Raw genomic sequence first — 7,656 nt, 5'->3', positions numbered from 1 at the left:
AGAGAACAGGTAGCAACCTCTTTGACCTCAGCAGCAGCAACTTCTTCCTAGGAACATCGCCAAAGGCAAGGGAAGCAAGGGCAAGAATGAACTATTGGGATTTTATCAGATCAAAAAGCTTTTGCACAGCAAAGGAAACAGTTAACAAAGCCAAAAGATGACTGTCAGAAGTTATCTGGGAGAAGATCTTTGCAAATGACATACCAGATAAAGGGCCAGTATCTATCCAAAATCTATAAAGAGCTTATCAAACTCAACACCCTAAGAACAAATAATCCAATGAAGAAATGGGCAGAGGACATGAACAGACATTTCTGCAAAGAATACATCCAAATGGCCAACAGACACATGAAAAAATGCTCCACATCACTCGGCATCAGGGAAATACAAATCAAAACCAGAATGAGATACCACCTCACACCTTTCAGAATGGCTAAAATGAACAAGTCAGTCAATGACAGATGCTGGCGAGGATGTGGAGAAAGGGCAACCCTCCTACACTGTACGTGGGAATGCAAGCTGGTGCAACCACTCTGGAAAACAGCGTGGAGGTGCCTCTAAAAGCTGAAAATAGAACTAGCCTATGACCCAGTGATTGTCGTACTGGGTATATACCCTCAAGATACAAACGTGGCATTCTGAAGGGGCACATGCACCCAAATGTTTATAGCAGCAATGTCCACAATAGGTAAACTATGGAAAGAACCTAAATGTCCTTCAAAAGATGAATCAATAAATAAGATGTGGAATATGTGTACAATGGGATACTATGCAGCCATCAAAAGAAATGAAATCCTGCTATTTGTGATGACGTGGATGGAACTAGAGGGTATTATGCTTGGCGAAATAAATCAATCTGACAACTATCATATGATCTCCCTGATATGATGAAGTGGAGATGCAACATAGGCGGTTTCGGGCGTAGGAAAAGAAAAATAAAAGACGATGGGATTGGGATGGAGACAAACCATAAAAGACTGAATCTCACCAAACAGACTGAGGGTTGCTGGGGGGAGGTGTGTTGGGAGAGGATGGTGGGGGTATGGACATTGGGGAGGGCAGGTGTTATGGTGAGTGATGGTGAGTGCTGTGAAATGTGTAAACCTGGTGATTCACAGACTTGTACCCCTAGGGATAAAAACACATTATATGTTTATAAAAAATTTTAAAAAATAATTTAAAAAATCCATTAAAGAAAAAACACATATTGCAAGCCCAGAGCTAATCTCATATTCAATCAAAAAAGTTTGAAAGTTTTCCCCTTAAAGATCAGAAAAAAGACAAGTGTGTCCACTTTCACTACTCTCATTTGACATAGTACTGGATGTCCTAGCCAGAGAAAAAAGGAACACAAAGAAATAAAAGACTCAAAAAAAAAAAAAAAAAAGGAAGAAGTAAAATTTTCTTTCTTTTGGATAAAATAACTTACATGGAAAAGAATCCTAAAAAATTCACAAAAAATTTTGAATTAACAAATTTAGTAAAGCTGCCAAATACAAGATCAATATATAAAAGACAAGAATTTTGTTTTGTTTCGTTTTTTTTTAAATATGGAATGCTTCCCAGTTTTTCATGTCATCCTTGTTCAGTGATCAAGCTAATCTTCTCTGCATCATTCCAATATTAGTATATGTGCTGCCAAAGTAAGCACAAGACAGGAGCATTTTAACACTCTAATGATGAACTGTCTGAAAAAATAAAGAGAACAATCTAATTCACAATAGCATCAAAACTAATAAAATACTTAGGAAAAGATTTAACTAAGAAGATGAAAGATCTGTACCCCATAAACTATGACATTGATAAAGAAATTGAAGGAGACATAAATGGAAAGATAGCTCATATTCATGAATGGTAAGAATTAACATTGTTAAAATGTCCATACTACCGAAAACCATCTGTAAATTCAATTCCTATCAAAAATCCAATGTTAGGGGCGCCTGGGTGGCTCAGTGGGTTAAGCCGCTGCCTTCGGCTCAGGTCATGATCCCAGGGTCCTGGGATCGAGCCCTGCATCAGGCTCTCTGCTCAGCAGGAAGCTTCTACCTCTTCTCTCTCTGCCTGCCTCTCTGCCTGCTTGTCATCTCTCTCTCTGTGAAATAAATAAATAGATAATCTTTAAAAAATCCAATATTGTGTTTTTACAGAAGTAAGTAAAGAATCCTAAAATTTATATGAGACCATAAAAGACAACAAATAATTAAAGCAGTTCTGAGAAAGAATGAAGAAGCGAAATTACACTCTTGATTTGAAACTATACTACTAAGCCCTCATGCTCAAAACAATAAAGTATACTGGCATAAAAACAGACCCATAAACAAGTAGAACAGAATTGAGAGTCCAGAAATAAATCCTTTCATTCAGTCACCTAATATTTGACAGGGGCCAACATATATAATGGGTAAAGCTAGTCTGTTCAATAAATGATATTTAAAACTGAATAGTCACATAAACCAGCATGAAGCTGGAACCTTATATTACTCATAAATCTTAACTTGAAATAGATTAAAGACTTAAATGTGATGCATGAAACTAAATTTCCTAAGGGAAAACTTAGGAAAAATTCTCCTTGACATTGGTCTTGCCAATAGTTTTTTGGATACCAGACCAAAAACACAAGCAAAAGAAGCAAAAATAAATAAATGGTATTACATTAAACTAAAGTTTCTGCATTGGCAAAAAAACAAAAGAGAGAGAAAGAATGAAAACACAATCCACAGAATGGAAGAAAATACTTACAAATCTTATATCTGAAAAGAGGTTAATAACCAACAGATACAAATAGAAAATAATATATAATTAAAAAAATAGCAAAAGTATCTCAATAGACTTTTTTTTTTCAAAAAAGTTATATAAATGACCAACAGGAGCATTAAAAAGTGCTCAACGTAAAAACTCAGGGCAAAGTCATTATGTTGTTGTTGTTGTTGTTTACCTCTGAAAAACACAGCAAGATATTACTACCTATTAGAATATATACTACCAAAAAATTAAAACTAACAAATTTTGGTAAATATTGGGTAAAATGCGGAACTTATGCAATGTGATAGGGATATAAATTTGTATGGAAAACAGTATGGAGATTATTCATATTATTAAAAGTAAAATTACCATATGATTCAGTAATCCCACCTCTAGGTATATATCTAAAGGAAACGAAGTCACTATTCGAAGACATATCTGCACTCTTATGTTCATTATAAAAGTATTAACTCTAAGCAAGAGATGGAAATAACTTCAGTATCCATTAATGGATGAATGAATAAAAAAGTATGGTAAATATATACTATGGAATACTACTTAGCCATGAAAAATTAAGAAATACTGCCATTTACAACAGCATGGATGGATCTTGAAGGTATTATACTAATTGAAATATTTCAAAGATTTTATATATTTTTTAAATTTATGTATTATGATATCCCTTACATACAGAATCTGAAGGAAAAGCAAACTAATGGAAACTTAGAGTTGAGTTGACAGGAGGTGAACCTGGGGCGGAATAAGGTGGTCAAAGGGTACAAACATGCAACTATAATATGAAAAAGTTCTGGGGATCTAATGTACAGCATGATGATCATAGTTAATAATATATACATACTTTTTTATTGTGCTTCCCTTTATTAAACTTTGCATATATCACATTCTTACAAGTTGAAAGTTTATAGCAATCTTGTATAAAATAGGTCTGCTGCCACCATTTTTCTAAACATTTGTTCATTTTTTGTCTCTCTGTCACATGTTGGTAATTCTTGCAATATTTCAAGTTTTTTTCATTATTATTGTATTTGTTATGGTGATCTGTGATCAGTAATTATGACCCACTGAAATCTCAGAACTAGTTTATTTAAGGTATATACATTGTTTTTCCTTAAAGACATAATGCTTTTGAACAGTACAGTATAGTGTTTATTTTTTATATGCACTGGGAAACATAATATTTTATTTTCAGTGGGAAACCAAAAAAAAATAATAATGATTTGACTTAGTTTATTGAGATAATCACTTTATTGAGGCAGTCTGGAACAAATCCCACAAGACCTCTGTATTTCATCTCTACTGTACTATATACATAAAAGTTGCTAAGAGAGTAGATCTTAAAATTCCTTACCATACATGCATAAAAAACAGTGGCAACTATATGAGATAGTAGATGTATTAAAATTTTTATGTAGATTATATTGCAATACAGATGTATGCCAATTTATCAAATGGTACAAAATTTACACAATGTTAAAAGTTTGCAGTGTTATAAGAAATCATTTCTTAAATTTACAAATTATAATATGTCAATTATTTTTCAATAAAGCTGGAAATAACTTTTTGTAGAATTAATCTATTTTTCAAAAAAGGAAGTAGAAACTGCAACTAACTCTGAAATAATGAAATACAAAATCCATTTTAGTTATATACACTGTGACAAACACTATTAGTTAGTTTACAATGAAGGAATACTTATGAAGCATGAAGGATGGTCTATAAATAAGGCTGAAAGAGCTCAGTTTTAAGGTTTAAATTTAAAATCTTCTTTTGAAATACTAAACTGACCACCCAGTTTTCCAAACATAAATGTCTTAACTGCATGAATTTATTTCATACAACTCTATAATCTAGGTTCATAAGAAAGCAGCATGCAAATTTTGAATAAGACAGACTTGCTTAAGTTTCTTTATGTTCAACAGTAAAGGACACTTCCCTAAAAATAAATAGAAGAAAAATCAGCACATTTATTATGATAATTATTATTCATAATGAGATTCGTATTGAATTAAGGAATATATATCCTCAGAGGGGGTAAAGTAAAATGAAATTTATTTTGGTAAATGTGTCTATGAATAGTCAATACAATGCCTCAATATAAATGAATATTTGCATTTTGAACAATTTAATTACTATTATTAGAATTATTATAAGTATAAAAATAGCTATCATTTTAGCATGGAATAAGAGACTCTCATGCTCCATGCTTCATTACATCCACACAACAACTCTGCATAATAAGTATTATCATCACCATTTCAGGGGTGAAAAAACTGAGGCTAACACATTTAGATAACTGGTTTATGATTACATGGCTGATAAAGATGCATCACACTAAATTAGGCTTTATGATTTCAGAATTGTACTCTTTCCACTGCACATTCTATTACTCTGTAAATACTTGGCTTGTTTTCATTTAGTTCTTTAATTTTATTCATATGGCGATGGCTTAAAGCTTCATTTAAAGGAAGCGTAAAAAATTCATTTAGCCAAAAGCTCCCAAGAATTAAAAATGTCATGGATCTAATGTAGACATGGATATCATTACTTAATGGGTAACTATATATTTTCCACTCTAGTGAGATAACAATCAGAGTATTTTTCTAAGTTATAGTCTCTGAGTGTTCAAAAGGACTTTGTTAAAATAGAAATATTTAGACAAAGGTGATCAAAAGTCTGGATCAGGTCACCTTAAGATAAATATTAGAAAACTGAGGAAACAAATGGAGATTCGAACACTGAGCTATGATATAATGAATGGTTTAAAGTATTTAGTAGAGCATAGAAAAGCCCTTTAAAGCCTGGTCTTAGCCTAGCATTGCAGCTTCTGGGATATCTCTCTATCTATCATCTATCTATCTATCTATCTAGATATAAATTTGAAAACCTTTTTAGACAGGAGGAGATGAGGTGGGCAGGGCCTGTGCTCCTCTCTTAGGAAGGAGTCTGGGCAGAAAGCATGACTTTCCTGAGCCTCTGGGCCCAAGGAGAGGCGAACATGGCACCCATGAAAGCAAGGCCCAAGAGGCACCAGCTCTCCCGAAGCTCTTCTTCCCTGACGCGACAGAAGCCTTGCTGAGGAAGCAGCAGAGAAGTGCTGTTCGCTCCAAGCCAAAGCCTCTGCGAAAGCACAGCATTCGCTGAGAAATGTTCTGCGGGCTGCTGCTGCTTGCCTGAGCCCAGTCTCGCGGTGGGAGAAACCCGCATACAGCTAAAGCCTCTTTGCCTGGGCATCTCCCCTGGGAAAGCACAGCGTTCCTTGGGAAATCAGAGTTGGGTTTGGGGATGCTGCTGCTGCTTACCTGGGCTAGTCTCTGCAGCTTGGTGGAAGATACCCGCATGGAGCGAAATACCCTTTGCCCTAGCATCCCCTCTGCCTGAGAGAGAAGCCACGTGTGGGGAAGGCGCAGCACGCCGCCCCCGGAGAAGAGAAGGAGCCATTGGCCTTGGGGTTGGGAAACACTCCGGAAGCAGGATAGCCTGCCGTGGCACGAACAGCAGGCCGGTGGCAAGACAAGTGTCACCAGCTCCCTGTGCGGACAGATGGAAGCCTGGCTGCTAAGGAGACATGAGGGGACGACTAGGGCAGGGGCGTGTGCTCCACTCTGAGGAACGAGTCTGGGCAGAAGGCAGGCCTGTCCTGTGCCTCTGGTCCCAACGGGACAGCATCTCCTTGGCCACCTGTCCCAAGGGCAGACTTGGGCTTTCCACCAGGTGCCATACCCGGAACTCGCAGAAACAGCCCCATGGAGAAACGGGCAGTCAGATGCCTTCTTCCACCAAGATGTGGCAGGGAATTGGGTGGCAGGGCGTGTGCCAGGGAAGGAGTGGAGACAGTCCCCCACAGTTCCCCATCCCAGTGCACGGGTCGTGTGCAGTGATCCTGTCGTCTGCTCTCCCCTGTGGTGAAGGACTGGCCTGGACCCCGAGTCTGCCTGAGCACCGGACAAAAGGCTCCTACCCCAGGAGATAGTAATAGGCATAGAGTGCCATGCTAGGACACACACGCAGCTGCAGGGTTGTGACTGTGTCTGCTTAGTTCGGCTTAGCAAGGTGAACCCTGGGCGTGAACTTGGAGCCCGGGAAAGCAAGTCCCAAGAGGCACCAGCTCTCCCGCGGCTCTTCTTCCCTGCTGCGACAGAGAAAAAACCCAAATTCTTGCTGAGGAAGCAGCAGTGAAGTGCGGTTCATGTCAAGCTGAAAACCTCTGCGAAAGCATAGCAGTCGCTGGGAAATCAGAGTCGGTTCTGTGGGCTGCTGTTGCTGCTTGCCTTAGCCTAGTATTCATAGCAGGATGGGAGAAGCCTGCATAGAGCGAAAGCCTCTTTGTCCGGCAACCCCTCTGGGAAAGCACAGCATTCTTTGGGAAATCAGAGTCCAGTCTGAGGGATGCTCCTGTTTGCCTGAGCTGGTCTCCACAGCACGGTGTAATAAACCCGCATGGAGCGAAATCCTCTTTGCCTGGGCATGAGAAGCTTGGTTGCGCCTGTGGAAAGAGCCTTAAGGAAAGGGACACGTCTTTCACTGGGCTCCCCAGGAGCATCTGTGGAAGGTGCAGCACGCTGCCCAGGGAGAAGAGCAGGAGCCGTTGGCCTTCTGGTCTGGAAACGGTTGCGAAGCAGGAGAGCCGGCCCTGGCAGGCACAGCGGCCGGTGGCAATACAAGTGTCTCCCGCTCCCTGTGCAGAGAGACGGAAGCCTGGCTGCTAAGGAGAGAAAAGGGGATGAGTATGGCAGGGCGCGTGCTCCACTCTTCAGATGGAGTCTGGGCAGAAAGCATGCCTGTCCTGAGCCTCTGGGCCCAAAGACATAGCAGCTCCTTGGCCACCTGTCTCTGGGGCAGAGATGCGCTAGCCACCAGGCGCCTACCCTGAAGTCACAAAAACAGCTCCCTGAA

General features: G+C 39.3%; 1 non-coding gene across 1 annotated transcript; it reads right to left on the bottom strand.

The window, feature by feature from the left end:
- Positions 1 to 1,544: 1,544 nt before the first annotated feature.
- On the bottom strand, positions 1,545 to 1,651 carry LOC131822521 (U6 spliceosomal RNA). Its single transcript, XR_009350286.1, has one exon. It is a non-coding gene; the product is annotated as a U6 spliceosomal RNA (small nuclear RNA).
- Between the last annotated feature and the right edge of the window lie 6,005 nt (positions 1,652 to 7,656).

This window comes from Mustela lutreola (genome assembly GCF_030435805.1).
Source record: "Mustela lutreola isolate mMusLut2 chromosome 4 unlocalized genomic scaffold, mMusLut2.pri SUPER_4_unloc_1, whole genome shotgun sequence".
Lineage (NCBI taxonomy): Eukaryota > Metazoa > Chordata > Mammalia > Carnivora > Mustelidae > Mustela > Mustela lutreola.
This window is presented reverse-complemented; position numbering and strand designations above follow the sequence as displayed.